This window comes from Zalophus californianus, chromosome 1 (assembly GCF_009762305.2).
Source record: "Zalophus californianus isolate mZalCal1 chromosome 1, mZalCal1.pri.v2, whole genome shotgun sequence".
In the NCBI taxonomy this organism is placed as follows: Eukaryota; Metazoa; Chordata; class Mammalia; order Carnivora; family Otariidae; genus Zalophus; species Zalophus californianus.
The window spans coordinates 191,204,806-191,219,769 of record NC_045595.1 but is presented as its reverse complement, the minus strand read 5'-3'; positions in this window follow the sequence as shown (position 1 = coordinate 191,219,769).

The window sequence follows — 14,964 nt, the reverse complement described above, 5'->3', positions numbered from 1 at the left end:
TCTGCTGAGCAGGGACCTGGATATGGGGCGCGATCCCAGGATCCTGGATTCATGACCTAAGCTGAAAGCAGATGCATAACTGACTGAGCCACCCAGGTGCCCCAAGAGCAACTGCTTTAAAGTGAGGCCTGGCCAGGTAATTTACTTTGACCAATGGAATGTGAGCAGAAATATATCCTTTGTCTGCCAAGAAAAATAGATAAAGAGTAGTAATGTCTGCCACAAACAATACCAGGTTTTAAGTTGGATAACTGGGAGAGAGATGAGTATATATTCATACCATGTCCATCCACAGATAGGTGGACACAATGATATGTGATTTTTCTATTCTGTTATTGAAGCAAATATGTTGACACCCTTTGAAGTTAGCAGCTAGATGAGGGCAAAGTAGCTATGTCAAGTTAACATGGCCACAAAAAAAACTTCAAGAATGAAATATAAATGTTTGTGAAGAAGGATGACTTACATTTATGAAAAAGACTATATTGTTGTAATTGTCTTGAGTTCAGTAGTAATTTGATAGGGTAAAGGAATCCTTTAAAAGTTGTTTATATTTTTATATTTTATATTATATTTATATTTTATAGTTATACATAACAATTTCAAAACTGTGGTGTCCTCATTAATTCTAAATGCTAGTATTTCATTTTTGAATAAAAAGTTACAGTAAACTTAGTTTTCCATCCATATCTCTATGATCAAGAATAACCCGTATTATTATAATACAAAAATGCCTAATGAATATATTCTTCCATCTTTGTATTAATTACACGCTCAGTGTGTGTCTATGGTGTCCAATTTATAGAAAGCAATTTTCTCCTTTTTTTAGGTTGCTGAATGGCATACATGTTAGCATAATGGGCGACATACTGAGATTCTAATAGCCAGCATGCAGGGCTTTCCCCTGGCCCCCCTTCACGGCTATTTTTTAGATGTAATTTAAATTATTCCAATTCTGCTAAAAACACTTTTTTTTTTCCTCTGAAGACAGTATTCACCTTGGGGAAAAACAGTTAAGATATATTCTAATTAAAAAATGTTTCACATCTATTGATATATATATATATATCTTTTCTTAGATTTTGCATCAGTTACCAATGATAAGGACTTAGATAATGCATCATCTTCCAAGGCCATAGTCATTGATGTTATATTAATGCCATTTTGCCTATGATTATATAGATACATTTTTGTCTATTCATACATAAACTGTAGGATGTGAACTTGGAGATAACATCTTGTACAAAACAGCAAAATTCATATTTATTTTCAAGTTTTAGTAAATAAAAAGGAGGCTTAATGCCTCAGTTCATGAATTTGAAAGAACAGTTTATTTCATCCATTATTTCTGTCATCCAATTTCTATGATATTCTCACAATTGCACTCAATACATCTGATGAGTTCCAAAATTTCATCTTTAGGAAAGAAAAGTGAGATAGTTTCCATAAAGTCTCGGCTTTCACTCACTCTCTTCCTATACTTAATTAGTTTACCTTCAGATCAAATAAGCAGCACAAAATGTACTTTTTGGTTAGCCATGTCATAATTGATTTTCAAATTTAATTTACTTTTATTTTTGATAGTAATAATTCATACACAATCAAGAAAAGTCAAGTGTTGTAGAGCCAATTAATGAAAAATAACAACAACAAACTCCTCAACTATACGCCTAGTGTGTAAACATGCATTCTATAAATACCCTAAAAGCAAGCCTTTATTGAAAAGAATCTGGAATCTTCCTTTGGATCTTAAATTATTTTGGTTCCTATAGATTTGTGAAATTTGTTTAAAAGTGTTAGTTTTATTTACACATCGATAATAACATTTTTGTTAGAACTTCTTTTTATTTGGTTACTATGTTCTAGGAAGATTTCCAAAGGCAGAGTGAAGTTTTGACAAAATATCTGAATTTATCTCAGTAGTTTCCTATCACGTATACCAACACTTAGACAATCTTTAAAAGTTTAGAACAACTAATTCACTTACTTTCAGAGTGTGAGAAATAATTAAAGGTGGCAAGAAATGTACAAACAACTATTTAACATGCTTTCGTTCAAAAAAACATTCCACCTAAACACATTTCCAGGCTCTTTCTCTGACTCCTCAGAAATAGAGATGCTCAGTAGAATCCTCTGATTTTTTTTTCCAAGTATGCTAATAAATGGGGAAGGACATGGACCAAACATCACTTTATTTAACTGGGTAAAATTAGAAGAACAGTTAAAACTACTCAAGACTTTTATCTCCAAATACACATTAATATGCATGTAAAAATAGAGAAATCTATATAAACACACAAAATGCATCAGAAGTTATGATTAGAATTGAGGGATTTGCAAAATCAGAGAAGACTTTGTAAGAATGAGGATGCCCATAAGACCAGCAAAAAACATATTAATGGCTAATGAAGGCTGCCTCATATAAACTACCATTTTTCTTTAGGTCTAGGAGGCTATCAGTGGCATTATGCTACATTAATTTATGACCAACAAGAAAAAAAATAACACTTGCTATTAAAATCAATACAATCAATACTCTTGACTGTAAGACCCAATGTACTTTCAAATGTGGTAACATGTGAAAATACATCTGACTTACAACTGATGAGTCTGATAATTAATCAAAATATGAGGAAACTAAGACAAACAGAATTTATCATCCCACAACCAGAAGATAGGAAAGTTGCAATAGCATTGAAAAAGGAAGTGGAAAAAAAAAAGAAAGGAAGGAAGTGAAAAAGACATAACCAAAATGTTCCCTCAAATTTATATCTACGAATGATTACCTAGCATTAGATTTCAGCTGATGGTTTAATTAAACCTCTGACCTCAGCCGTATTATAACAATTAGTGAATCAAGCACAGAAAATATAAAATAAAACTATTTGTCCACAGCTTGATCCCATCAGAGTGGTCAGTTACAGGGAAAAAACAAAGAACTGGGCAAGAAGTCCTTGTCCTAAACTATTCCAGCCCCTTAAGCTTCCATTGACCCCACGCACCAGTGTAATTAGAATTCTTCCAGTAATTTCAACACATTATGAAAAGGATTTAGCTGTTTCTTTGCAACCTCATTTCAACAGCTATGTCCTCAGGCCATTGGTTTAGGCATCACACAGCCCAAGATTCAGAAGATTAGAATGGGTGTCACACCTTGCAGAGAAATTATATTTGTTGAGATCCTGAAAAGACAAAGCCTCTATATGTGTCAACATGGCCTCTGATTATTCATCTAAAATGGAATTCTGCTGGCACCCTCACCTTTATAGGCAATTTAAAACTGCTCGTCTTTCTCGGATTATTCAGAACTGCCCTCCAGAGTCCATGGAGAGGCTAACTTCTCAGCTGCTGCAGGGTGCTAAGTCAACTGTGGGTGCAGCTGTCTTCAGTTCAACAGAGAGGAAAATGAAAACTTCATTTGACCTTAGGCCTGTACAACATCCTCTGATTCCATTTAGCAGAGACATTTCACTGGGGATAAATGCACATGGGTAATTTATAAACTTAATACTCGTGTCTCCAGCAGAGACATTCTTAACTGGTTAGAACCTAAAGAAGAGATGAATAACTAGCACCATTATAACACTTATGAAAACCAACTAACAATTTAAATGACTTTAATATGATTATATAATCTTTGTGATGGCTCCAAAGTCAAATTTAATCCTTAAATCAAGCAACTCAATATTTTCTGGTGGATAATATATACTTTTAGAGACAACTTTGCTAACAGAGGAATAATGAAGGTTTTTCACTTTTTTTTTTTCCAAATGATATTAACGTTAAAAAAAATAACACTTGGGGCACCTGGGTGGCTCAATTGGTTAAGCAACTGCCTTCGGCTCAGGTCATGATCCTGGAGTCCTGGGATCGAGTCCCACATCGGGTTCCCTGCTCAGCGGGGAGTCTGTGTCTCCCTCTGACCCTCCCCCCTCTCATGCTCTCTCTATCTCATTCTCTCTCTCAAATAAATAAATAAAATCTTTAAAAAATAAAAATTAAATAACACTCAATGATTACATTTTGCAGACACATTTGTTTTTTTTTAATTTCTCATTTATTTACACTAAAAACCAAAAACTAAAGTTGTTTTACAGCAATATGACTTGAATCTTGGAAAATCAGAAGAATTGGGGTGTTTTTAAGTAAATTCTTAAGTACAGGAGAGAAACATTTTTCACTCTTTAATAGCTGTTTCATTTAAAAGCCCTACTAAATAATGTTTTTGTCAGTTATTTCTCTCCAACTCTATTTCCTTTCCAGATCTTGAATTGTTATCGAAAAACAGAAAGAACACTTTGTTCAATAGACAGATGTGGGGGAGAATAGATGAAATGTGCTAGCAATAATGCATATCAGAGAAGGTAGGATTGCCAGATAAAATACAGGACATCCAGTTAAGTTTGAATTTCAGCCAAACAACAAGAAATTTTTGGTAAGAGTATGTCTCAAATAATGCATACGACATATTTATGCAAAAAATTCTTTGTATTTTACCTGAAATTCAAATTTAACTGAGTACTCTGTGTTATTTTCTAAATCTCACAGTGATGTACAGGGGTAAACCGAAAGGCTATTTATAGTGGATTTCCTAAAGCAACCTTTTCTTAAAGGTGCCTGTGATGGTTACTTTTATGTATCAAGTTAGGCTAAGGTGTGCCCAGATAGCTGTAAACTTTATTTCAAGATGTGTTTGTGAAAATGTTTCTGGAAGAGATCAGCATTTGAATCAGTAGACACAGTAAAGAAGATTGCCTTCAGCTATACAGCTGGGCATCATCCAGTTCACTGAGGACCTGAATAGAACCAAAAGTGGAGGAAGAATGAATTTGCTCTCTGCCTGAGCTGGGACATCTATCTTGAGCCCTCAGATATTGGCACTACTGGTTGCTAGATCTTTGGACATTGCCTTCTCTGGTTCTCAGTACTTTGTTTTTTAATTTTTGGGTTTTTCTTGTTTTAAGATTTTATTTATTTATTTGACAGAGAGAGAGAGACAGAGAGCACAAGTAGGCAGAGCGGCAGGCAGAGGGAGAGAGAGAAGCAGGTTCCTTGCTGAGCAAGAAGTCCGATGCAGGGCTCCATCCCAGGACCCTGGGATCATGACCTGAGCCGAAGGCAGATGCTTAACCGCCTGAGCCACCCAGGTGCCCGCCCCATGGTTCTCAGTACTTTGGACTCAGACTGAATTACAGCACTGCCTTTCCTGGGTCTCCAGCTTGAGATCAGAAGATAATGGGATTTCTTGGCCTCCATAATCAGGGATAGCTTTTTTTGGTTCATTTTCTCTGGAGAACTCATAATGCCTATATGTTCTTTTCTTTTTCTTTTTCTTTCTTTCTTTCTTTCTTTTTTTTTTTTTTTTTTGGTTAATGCTCTGATGTTCAGTTTTTTAGTTTTAGAAATAACCCATTTTACAAGACTAATTTTCACATTTCTAAAGTGTAAGAGATTGAGAAAGAAACTAAATGGAACACTGATTTTACAGTTCAATGAATTCACATGACCCCCCGAATATCAGGGACTTCCTCTCCATAAAATAATTAAGTGTCCCAGTTCCTTGACCTAGGAAAATAAAATACTCCCAACATTCTCTGCAAATCCCCAAACTTTTATGCTCGTGCTTCAGATCTCCCAAAAATCTATTTTTGACTCTACTTCACTGTTTTTTTTAACAAAGAGAATCAGTGTGAGCAACAGATATCATACATTTAATAAATTTAACTGAAAATGTATGATGTCATAGTAGATCCAATATATTGCACAATGCATAGTGTTTGACCACCAGCCAATCAGCACATTCACGAGTCCTGAATTGCCTACTTAACAGATGCTGCATGGAAAATATAATCTTGTCCTCGTGATTTCCTAAACTGAACTAAACCTTTCTCATTTCCCTATATTTCCCATAGTAATTCTGAGAATACTTTTTAAAATAAAAATTTTGTCTGTATTTATTCCTGGGGAACAATTTAATATAAATTCAATATACAAAGTCTTTACTCAAGTGATGTGTGAGAAACAATGTAAGCACTTTTTGTGACACTTAGGATTCCACTAATTCGTGACCCAAGTACACTTTGCTACTGTTCTTTCCCAGGGAGTAGAGAAGGAAAGGGGAGAAGGGGCGGGGGAGAAAATATATCCCTTTGGAGATTGTCAAAATGTTATAAACTTAACACGTAATCTTAAGAAAACTTTCACATTATTATATTCTCAATTGAATAACAAGAACACCTGGGGGCGCCCAGGTGGCTCAGTCGTTAAGCCTTGGCCTTCGGCTCAAGTCATGATCCCAGGGTTCTGGGATCGAGCCCTGTTATCGGGCTCCCCGCTCAGCGGGGAGCCTGCTTCTCCTTCTCCCGCTCCACCTGTTTGTGTTCCATCTCTCGCTGTGTCTCTCTCTGTCAAATAAACAAATAAAATCTTTAAAAAAAAAAAAAAAAGAAACCCATGGAAAATAAAAATATCCGAGACTACATATAGTCTATTTATAGTTTAAAAATTTAAATCACAAAGACTTTTTACTGACTCTTGAAGACTTCTGATACTTTTACAGTATTTCAATCTGATACTTTAGACAAATCTAAACACTACTCCAAACCTTCTCACCAATCCCTAGCATGTACTGCCTGGGATTATCTCTATCATGTAGATTTACCACTCTGAAGTCTCAAGTTCCTCAGTGGTAACTAACATATGGAAGAAGACTGCCACATCCAATAGTAACAGAGGTGAACAGGAGGCCCAGCATACAGTACATTATATGAGGGACAGGGTGAGAAAGACCTGTGAAACAGTAGTGAAGTTCAGAGTTTAGAGGTCCAGTCTCCGTGAATTACACACCAAGACCAGGTGGGATTTATTCCAGGTCAGTCCAACATTCAAGAATGAGTTCAGGTAACCAATTCCATCAACAGGGTAAAAGCAAAAATCACATCACCATATCAATAAAGTAGAAAAAGTATTTGACAAAATCCACCACCCATTATGGTAAAAAAAAAAAAAAAAACCCTCAGCAAATTTAGAATAGAAAGGAACTTTCTTAACAAAATAGACAATATCCACAAAAAACAAAAACAAAAACAAAACCCACCACAACCACAAAAAAGCATACAGCTAATATCATACTTAATGATGAAAAACATCTGTCATTTAGGCTCTAAAAAATTACCTACTAGTTTAAGCTCTAGGAACATAGTTTCTCTCAGGAATAGCTTTTGTTAAGAAGAAGAGAATGCTCTAGAGTATTTCAAAATAGTTACTTTTCCCCTCCCCTACCAGATTTTTCTCTGATATTGCTGTGATATTTTGGTCAAGCTTTTAGAGGTAAAAAATAAAAGTGTTACGGCCCTCCATAATGGTTTCTTTCTCCCAGAGTCTTTTTGTTTTGGTTTTGGTTTTTGGTTTTTGTTTATTTGTTTGTTTTTAACTCTCAGACTGGTCCATGCTGAGCCTCCAGCAATTTATCAATTACATTTCAGATTTTCCTACCACAGCACTGGTTCCCAGGGAGATTTCTGTTCTTGGGTCTCTGCAGAATTAAGGGGTTTAAGTTTTCATTTAAATTCCAGTTAGATAACACCCGTGTAATATTTAGTTTCAGGAGTAGAATTAGCGATTCCACACTTCCTTTATATCACCCGGTGCTCATCACAAGTGCTCTCCTTAATCCCCATCACCTATTTTCCCCATCCCCCCTCCCAACCACCTCCCCTCTGGTAACTAGCAGTTTGTACTCTATAGTTAAGAGTCTGTTTCTAGGGCGCCTGGGTGGCTCAGTTGGTTAAGCGACTGCCTTCGGCTCAGGTCATGATCCTGGAGTCCCGGGATCGAGTCCCACATCGGGCTTCCTGCTTAGCAGGGAGTCTGCTTCTCCCTCTGACCTTCTTCCCTCTCGTGCTTTCTATCTCTCATTCTCTCTCTCTCTCTCAAACAAATAAATAAAATCTTTAAAAAAAAAAAAGAGTCTGTTTCTATGTGTCTATCTCTCTGTCTCTACAATTTTAAAGGCAGCAGTTTGCCCTGTGACTTCATTTCTTTGATGGATCCAAGAACAGCTGTTGATTTTTCAGTTTGATCAGCTTTTTGTTTGTTGTTAGGAGGGAACAATGACTTCCAAGATCCTTACATGACAAGAAACTGGAAGTGAAGATTTCAATTACCTTTTAAATGTTCATTTATATATATATATTTTATAAATACAAATTCATCCTTCTTTTTCACCAAATAAGCTAATAAGCTATACGAGCATTAATTGAAGTCATCATGATTTCTGTCATTTTACCCACTCATGCAGAGAATATACTTTTCTTCAGTATTTCACAGAAAGCCACTCCTCCTGTGGTGGAGGGAATTCAGTTTTATCTATTGACATCCTAAAATTTGTAAATTACTATACTTTACAAACATTACTTAATTTACCACTCATACTATAAAGTAAATATGTATTATTAGGGTGGTGTTTTTTTTGTTTTTGTTTTTTTCAAGTAGGCTCCATGCCCATCGTGGAGCCCAATGTGGGGCTTGAACTCATGACCCTGAGGATCAAGACCTGTGCTAAGATCAAGAGTCAGATTCTTAACTGACTGAGCCGCAAGGCACGCCAGGGCAGGGTTTTTTTCTTTCTTTCTTTCTTTCTTTCTTTCTTTCTTTCTTTCTTTCTTTCTTTCTTTCTTTCTTTCTTTCTTTCTTTCTTTCTTTCTTTCTTTCTTTTTCTTTCTTTCTTCTTTCTTTTTTTTTTTTTTTTAGAAAATAATATGCTGTGGGATTAAGTGAATTGTTTGGCATGGGATCTATTTATGACACTTCATTTTAAAGGTAGTTATAAAATGGTACAATATTTTCTGGAGTTGAATTCCAACAGTATTACTGAATTTTGGTATGGCCAGAAAATAAGATACCAGATGATTCAGTAAATATAGATGGATATAAAAATTATTTATAAATGATATTTATCACTTAATTAAAACATCAGCTGGAGCAACCTAAATATTTTAATTATAAAGAGAAAAATATAATTAGGATTTGACTAAATGTTTATTTTCTTCTTCTTTTCCAATTACATACATGATTTTAAGGAAGAGAATTCATTTGTAGATATTCACAAGCAACAAAACTTATAGGCTTTTATATATGCTGAGAAAATTATAGTTTCTGTTAAGTAAATTTTGTGTTATCTTTGTTTTTCACAATAAAAAAATATAAAAAAAAGACATTCTGCTTGTAAAGGCATGTCAGCCAATAAATTATTTTTGTAGTTTGGAACTTTGCAAAGAATCTGACAGCTTTTCCAATATACTGGGTCTTGTAACCTTATCCACACTATTGGTATTCTATTTTCCCAAAGTTTTAAAAAGTAATTTCCAAAAAAACTGTTGAAAAGCCACTATTTAAAATGATTGCTTACTTGAACAAGTGCCTACCAAGCTATTTTTCTATAAAGAAGCTCAGAGGAACTTGTACCACATAACTGTTTAAGTTACAATAGAAATTTTAAAAGAATAAGAGAAAACATTAATTAGAGCCATTTTAAAAGCTTCATGACAGGCCAACACTAAAATATAATAATAGTTTAAAATGACTAACTATACAAATCTCTTCCTTTTATTTTCACAAAGGCACTTAGAGTGTCAACTAAAATTGCTCCAATATAAAATGGTTAATGCTTATAAAATTGTGCATTTATTCAGCAAATATGTTCTGCTCTAATCATTTAAGTAATACTTGATTAAAATACAAGTAAATATATTTTTATAAAGAAAAATTCTAAAGGTGTCCATAATCCTATAATTTTAACCTAACAGCAAAGTATCCATTGCAAAAGATTTCTTTATTGTAGCTTGTAAGTAGATATGTAAGAGTTTTCATAGTTGCTATTCTTACTTTATGTATCCTTTCTTTTGAAAAGCCACAATCATATTTAAGTCACCTAAAAATGGTGACATGAATTCTCTATGAAGCTTTAAAATATAAGATGTCCATTCTGATGTAAGGCATTACGCTATAGGCACAAGATCAAAATAACAGTTCTTTACTTCTGAATAACTCAGCTGAATGGGAGTGTTTAAAATTTTATATAAGAATCTCACTAATCTAATTTCAATAATTGAAAAAGTTAGTCCTAGAAAACAGATTAGTGACATCTATCAGGCTTTTTTTTTTTTAAGATTTTATTTATTTATTCATGAGAGACAGAGAGAGAAAGAGGCAGAGGGAGAGGGAGAAGCGGGACCCTGGATCATGACCAGAGCCGAAGGCAGACGCTTAACCAACTGAGCCACCCAGGTGCCCTCTACCAGGAATTTTAGCTACATGATTATCTTTTTAAAATGCTAGATAAGCATATGAAAAAACTTAAAATTAATTCCAGATAAAGAAGATCCAGCTCCAAACAGCAGACTTATACTTAGGAAAAAATAAAAATGCTGGAGTCTTCATTCTACATCCAGCCATACAATCAAAATATTTGTTATAGATCTTATGATATGGTGATATAAAAAGTTTAGACCATGAAATAGTATTTTTCAAATGTGGTGCTATATAGTTAGAGAAAAAAAAACTTATTGGAATTCAACACAAAATATAACTAATAGGAAAGTTCAGTAATATAGATAATAAATTGTATCAAAAATAATGTTTGAAAATAAAATGATTCCATATATCAATAATGAAGCAAGAGAAAAAGAAATCAAGGAATCAATCCCATTTACAATTGTACCAAAAACCATAAGCTACCTAAGAATAAACCTAACTAAAAAGGTAAATGATCTATACTCTGAAAACCATAAAACATTTATGAAAGATATTAAAAAGGACACAAAAAATTGGAAAAACATTCCATGCTCATGGGTTGGAAGAACATTGTTAAAATGTCTATCTTACCCAGAGAAATCTACACATTTAAGGCAATCCTTATCAAACTACCACCAGCATTTCACAGAGCTAGAACAAACAATCCTAAAATGTATATGGAAACATAAAAGACTCCCGAGTAGCCAAAGCAATCCTGAGAAAGAAAACCAAAGCTGGAGGTTACACACACACACACACACACACACACACACACACACACACACACACAGGCTTTTTTTGGAGAGGTTGAATTTTTTTTCATGTTTTTATTTAAATTCTAGTTGTTAACATACAGTGTAATATTGGTTCTAGGAGTAGAATTCAGTGATTCATTACTACATATAACACCCAGTACTCATCACAAGTGCCCTCCCTAATATCTAATTAGCCCATCTATGGACTCTATTTTGAATGCCTATTTCTTCAATATGGTGACAGGCAGTTCTTATATAGAACATCCAATTTTATTCCCAAACATATTATTCTCTTGAATAAGTTCCTATCTAGAGGATAACTCCTTAAGCTACAGATACTTGTATCCAACAGCCTTTTGGACATGCTGACCTGGAGCCCTAGAGCTACCTGATATTTAGCATATGCAAAAAGGCAACAACTTTTTAGAACTCTTATCACTAGAAACTGAAAAACATGAATCTTTTTAAAGTGTGAATGACACATTTATACAAATGGACAATGTACTAAACTGTAGAAGCAGTCTAAATCTCAAAAATAAAATTATACAGAATAAATTCTTATCAGGATGCTATTAAGTTGATATTAAGCACATAAAGGTAAGGGCATCTGGGTAGCTCAGTCAGTTACGTGTCTGACTCTTGATTTCAGCTCACGCCATCATCTCAGGGTCATGGGATTGAACCCTGCATCGGGCTCCTTGCTCAGTGGGAAGTCTACTGGAGATTCTCTCTCGCCCTTTCCCTCTGCCCATCCCCCCTCAAATAAATAAATCTTTAAAAAAAAGCACAAAAAGATAATTAGAAATTTTCTGTATACTGGGAGTGAAGAAACTAGCTACCCCACAAGTGAACAAGTAAATTGCAATAGAATTAGAAAATATTTTAATTGAATGTAACACCAATATTATAATTTAATATATAAGAACCAGCTAAATCAGAAATTGTAAGTAAATTAAGAGCTATACTTACATATATTGGAAATGAAGTACTTAGGAGTCAAGTATTTTTTTAGATAATATAGTAATGAAGCATCTTTTTAGAAAATTGGAAAGTATCAGCAAAATAATCTCCAAAAAATGGAAAGAAAAAATAGAGATAAAAAGAGAAATCAATAAAATAGAAACAAACATAAGAAAGATAATTAAAGCCAAGAGGACTTTCTCTGAAAATATTATTAAAATTGCTAAATACCTTATGAGACTGATCATTAGGTAATATTGCATTTAGAAATCTCAAGTTTATTGCCTAACACATCTCAGATGCACATTTTTAAATTTTTGAAAATTTCACTTTTTTGAAAAACTTTTTCTAATATTTTTTCTGTAACTATTAAATTGAATAAATCTTAAATAAATATTGTAAGTAAAAAAATCTGTAAGTTACAAAAGTCATATATAATCCTAAGAAGAAAATTGAAGTGTCAGATTAACTAGATATGTCAGACAAAAGGCTGACCATCCTACTATTTAAATATCTCTAGCAAAAACAAGAATGTCTCTCTGTATAAAATTATCCAACATTATGAATATGCATTTTAACAAAGGCAATTTATAAATTTGGGATAAGTCTTAACTCCTTAGTAATTGAAAATTGAAAATTAAAACAACAAATAATAATGAAGCCACACATGGGCAAAGATATGTTGAGGACTGAGCTGTAAGAAATATTTGTTAGGGAGCTGGCAAAAGCAAATTGGTCAGCAATTTGGAAAGCCCCAGATTTTAAGATGCAACACTATGCAGTCGTCGTTCCCATCAATTTGTGAATTTAAAAATTTTACAAATCGGTTGTCTTTGATTGTTCTCTCTCTTGTGTGTATGTTTTTTATTTCATTAATTTATGTTTTTGTCTTTATGATTTTCTTCCTTTCTTCCATGTAATAAAATAATAAAATCTAAGGTGGGCATAAAGTTCCTAATTATATTAGTTTTCTATCGCTGTGTAACAAATTCCAACAAACTTAGGGCTTAACCAGCATGGATTTATTAGCTTACAGCTCTGTAAGTCTGAAGTCTGGGGCAGAGCACATTTGGGTTATAAGACCCGGCTGAGGTCTTACAAGGCTTAAATCAAGCGAGGTTGGGCTTCATTTCTTTTTGGATATTCATTCTCTTGCAAGCTCATTCACCTTGTTGGCCAAGTTCAGTTTCTTGCAGTTATAAGAGTGAAAGCTGGAAGCTGTTACCTGCTCCTAGAGACTGCCTACATTCCTTGTCCTGCGGCCCCTCCCTCTTCAAAGCTAACAGCACAGTATCTCCTAAATTTAGAATCTCTCTGGTGCTTTAAGTCTTTTCTTCAGGAAGAGTTCCTTTTGAAGGGTCACATGATAGGTCATGTTCACCCAGGATATTTTCTCTTTCTTAAAGTCACTGTGCCATATGACATAACTTAATCACTTAAGTTATGTTATTAGCCCATAATATTCACAAATTCTAGGGATTATATAGTCAGTGTACACGACAGAGTGGTAATCTTTGGGGAAATCTTACAATTCTGTCCACCACACTGATTAAGAGCAAATAAAAGGAAATAAAATACCATGAACACACACACACACACATCCCTGAAAGTAATTACACCAAAAGTTTCAGTGTTCCTCTGTAAATGACAAAATTGGTTTTGTTGTTGTTTCATTTCATTACAGTGATTTTTAAAATGTAATAAGCATAAATTAAACAAGCTTTATTTTATTAAAACCCTTCATCTAACATTATTGTGGATGTTTTTGGTTTTATTATACCAATATGCTTACAAAGTTTGACTAATAACATTTATATATGAAAAATAAAATAGGGTGGCTCAGTTGATTATGTGTCCAATTCTTGATCTCACCTCACGTCTTAATCTCAGGGTTGTGAGTTCAAGCCCCGAATTATAAAAAAAATAAAATAAATAAAACAATTCTGTTAATAGAGGAGAGCACATTTTGGGTGTTTAAAATATCTACATTTGTTTTTTTAATATAAATTCATTTTGACATAATGGGAGGGGAGAGATATTATAAAACTACAATGATAAAACCATATGTAATAAGAAAAAGAAAATATTACTTTCCAAATGCCTTTCTGGTAAATCAAGATTTTCATATTTGGTTTTAGTTCAAATGAAACCATTTCTATTTATTTATTTCTATGTTACATTAGCCATTCATTTTGATTATTATGAAACCCAGGCTGAATTCACTCTGCCCCCCAACACCACCCCTCTCGCCTCGCCCACACAGCAACCAGGTTGTATACGATCAGGAAATTGAAACCCTTCTCCCATTTAATAGAGGGAAACAAGTGGAAAGGTAGAAGTGGATAGAAATCATACTACAATCTAAAGCCAAATACAAGTGACTTCTCTTTACAAGTTCTAATAAATCATGGGTACTACTGTTCTCTTCCATTAAACAGAATTTAAAAATGTATTCACCTGTCAACATGCCACCATACCTGGATTATCATTTACAGATTTTTACTTTTTTTCATTCATTTTCATTATTTAAAAAAAATCCTCTGCCATTACAAAACAAACGAAACCTTAAGAATGAAGAGGATATGTAAACAAGTCTTACTTGCGATTAAAAAATAAAGTTATTTGAACAGTTTTGAGGAAGAATTGTTTTATTAAAAGCTTAAGAAAAACATGGGTGCTTACAATAATTATATATACAAAGAAAAAACTTTTAGCAGAGCCTATGTGCAACTTAATTATTTTGTAAATGATGAGAGACTCAATATTCTATAAGTAAAGGCATAATCAATTTTTCCCTTTAGCAAGAAAATTAGTGGTTCTTGTTTTTAAAGTATAAAAACAAGTATAAACAAAGTATAAAATTGCCTTCTGTAGAAGGCAATTAATTGTTTTCTCTACCTGAAATTGCTTCCTAATCACCTAGTTATTCCTAGTTGAAGAGAAGTCAAACTGGAAA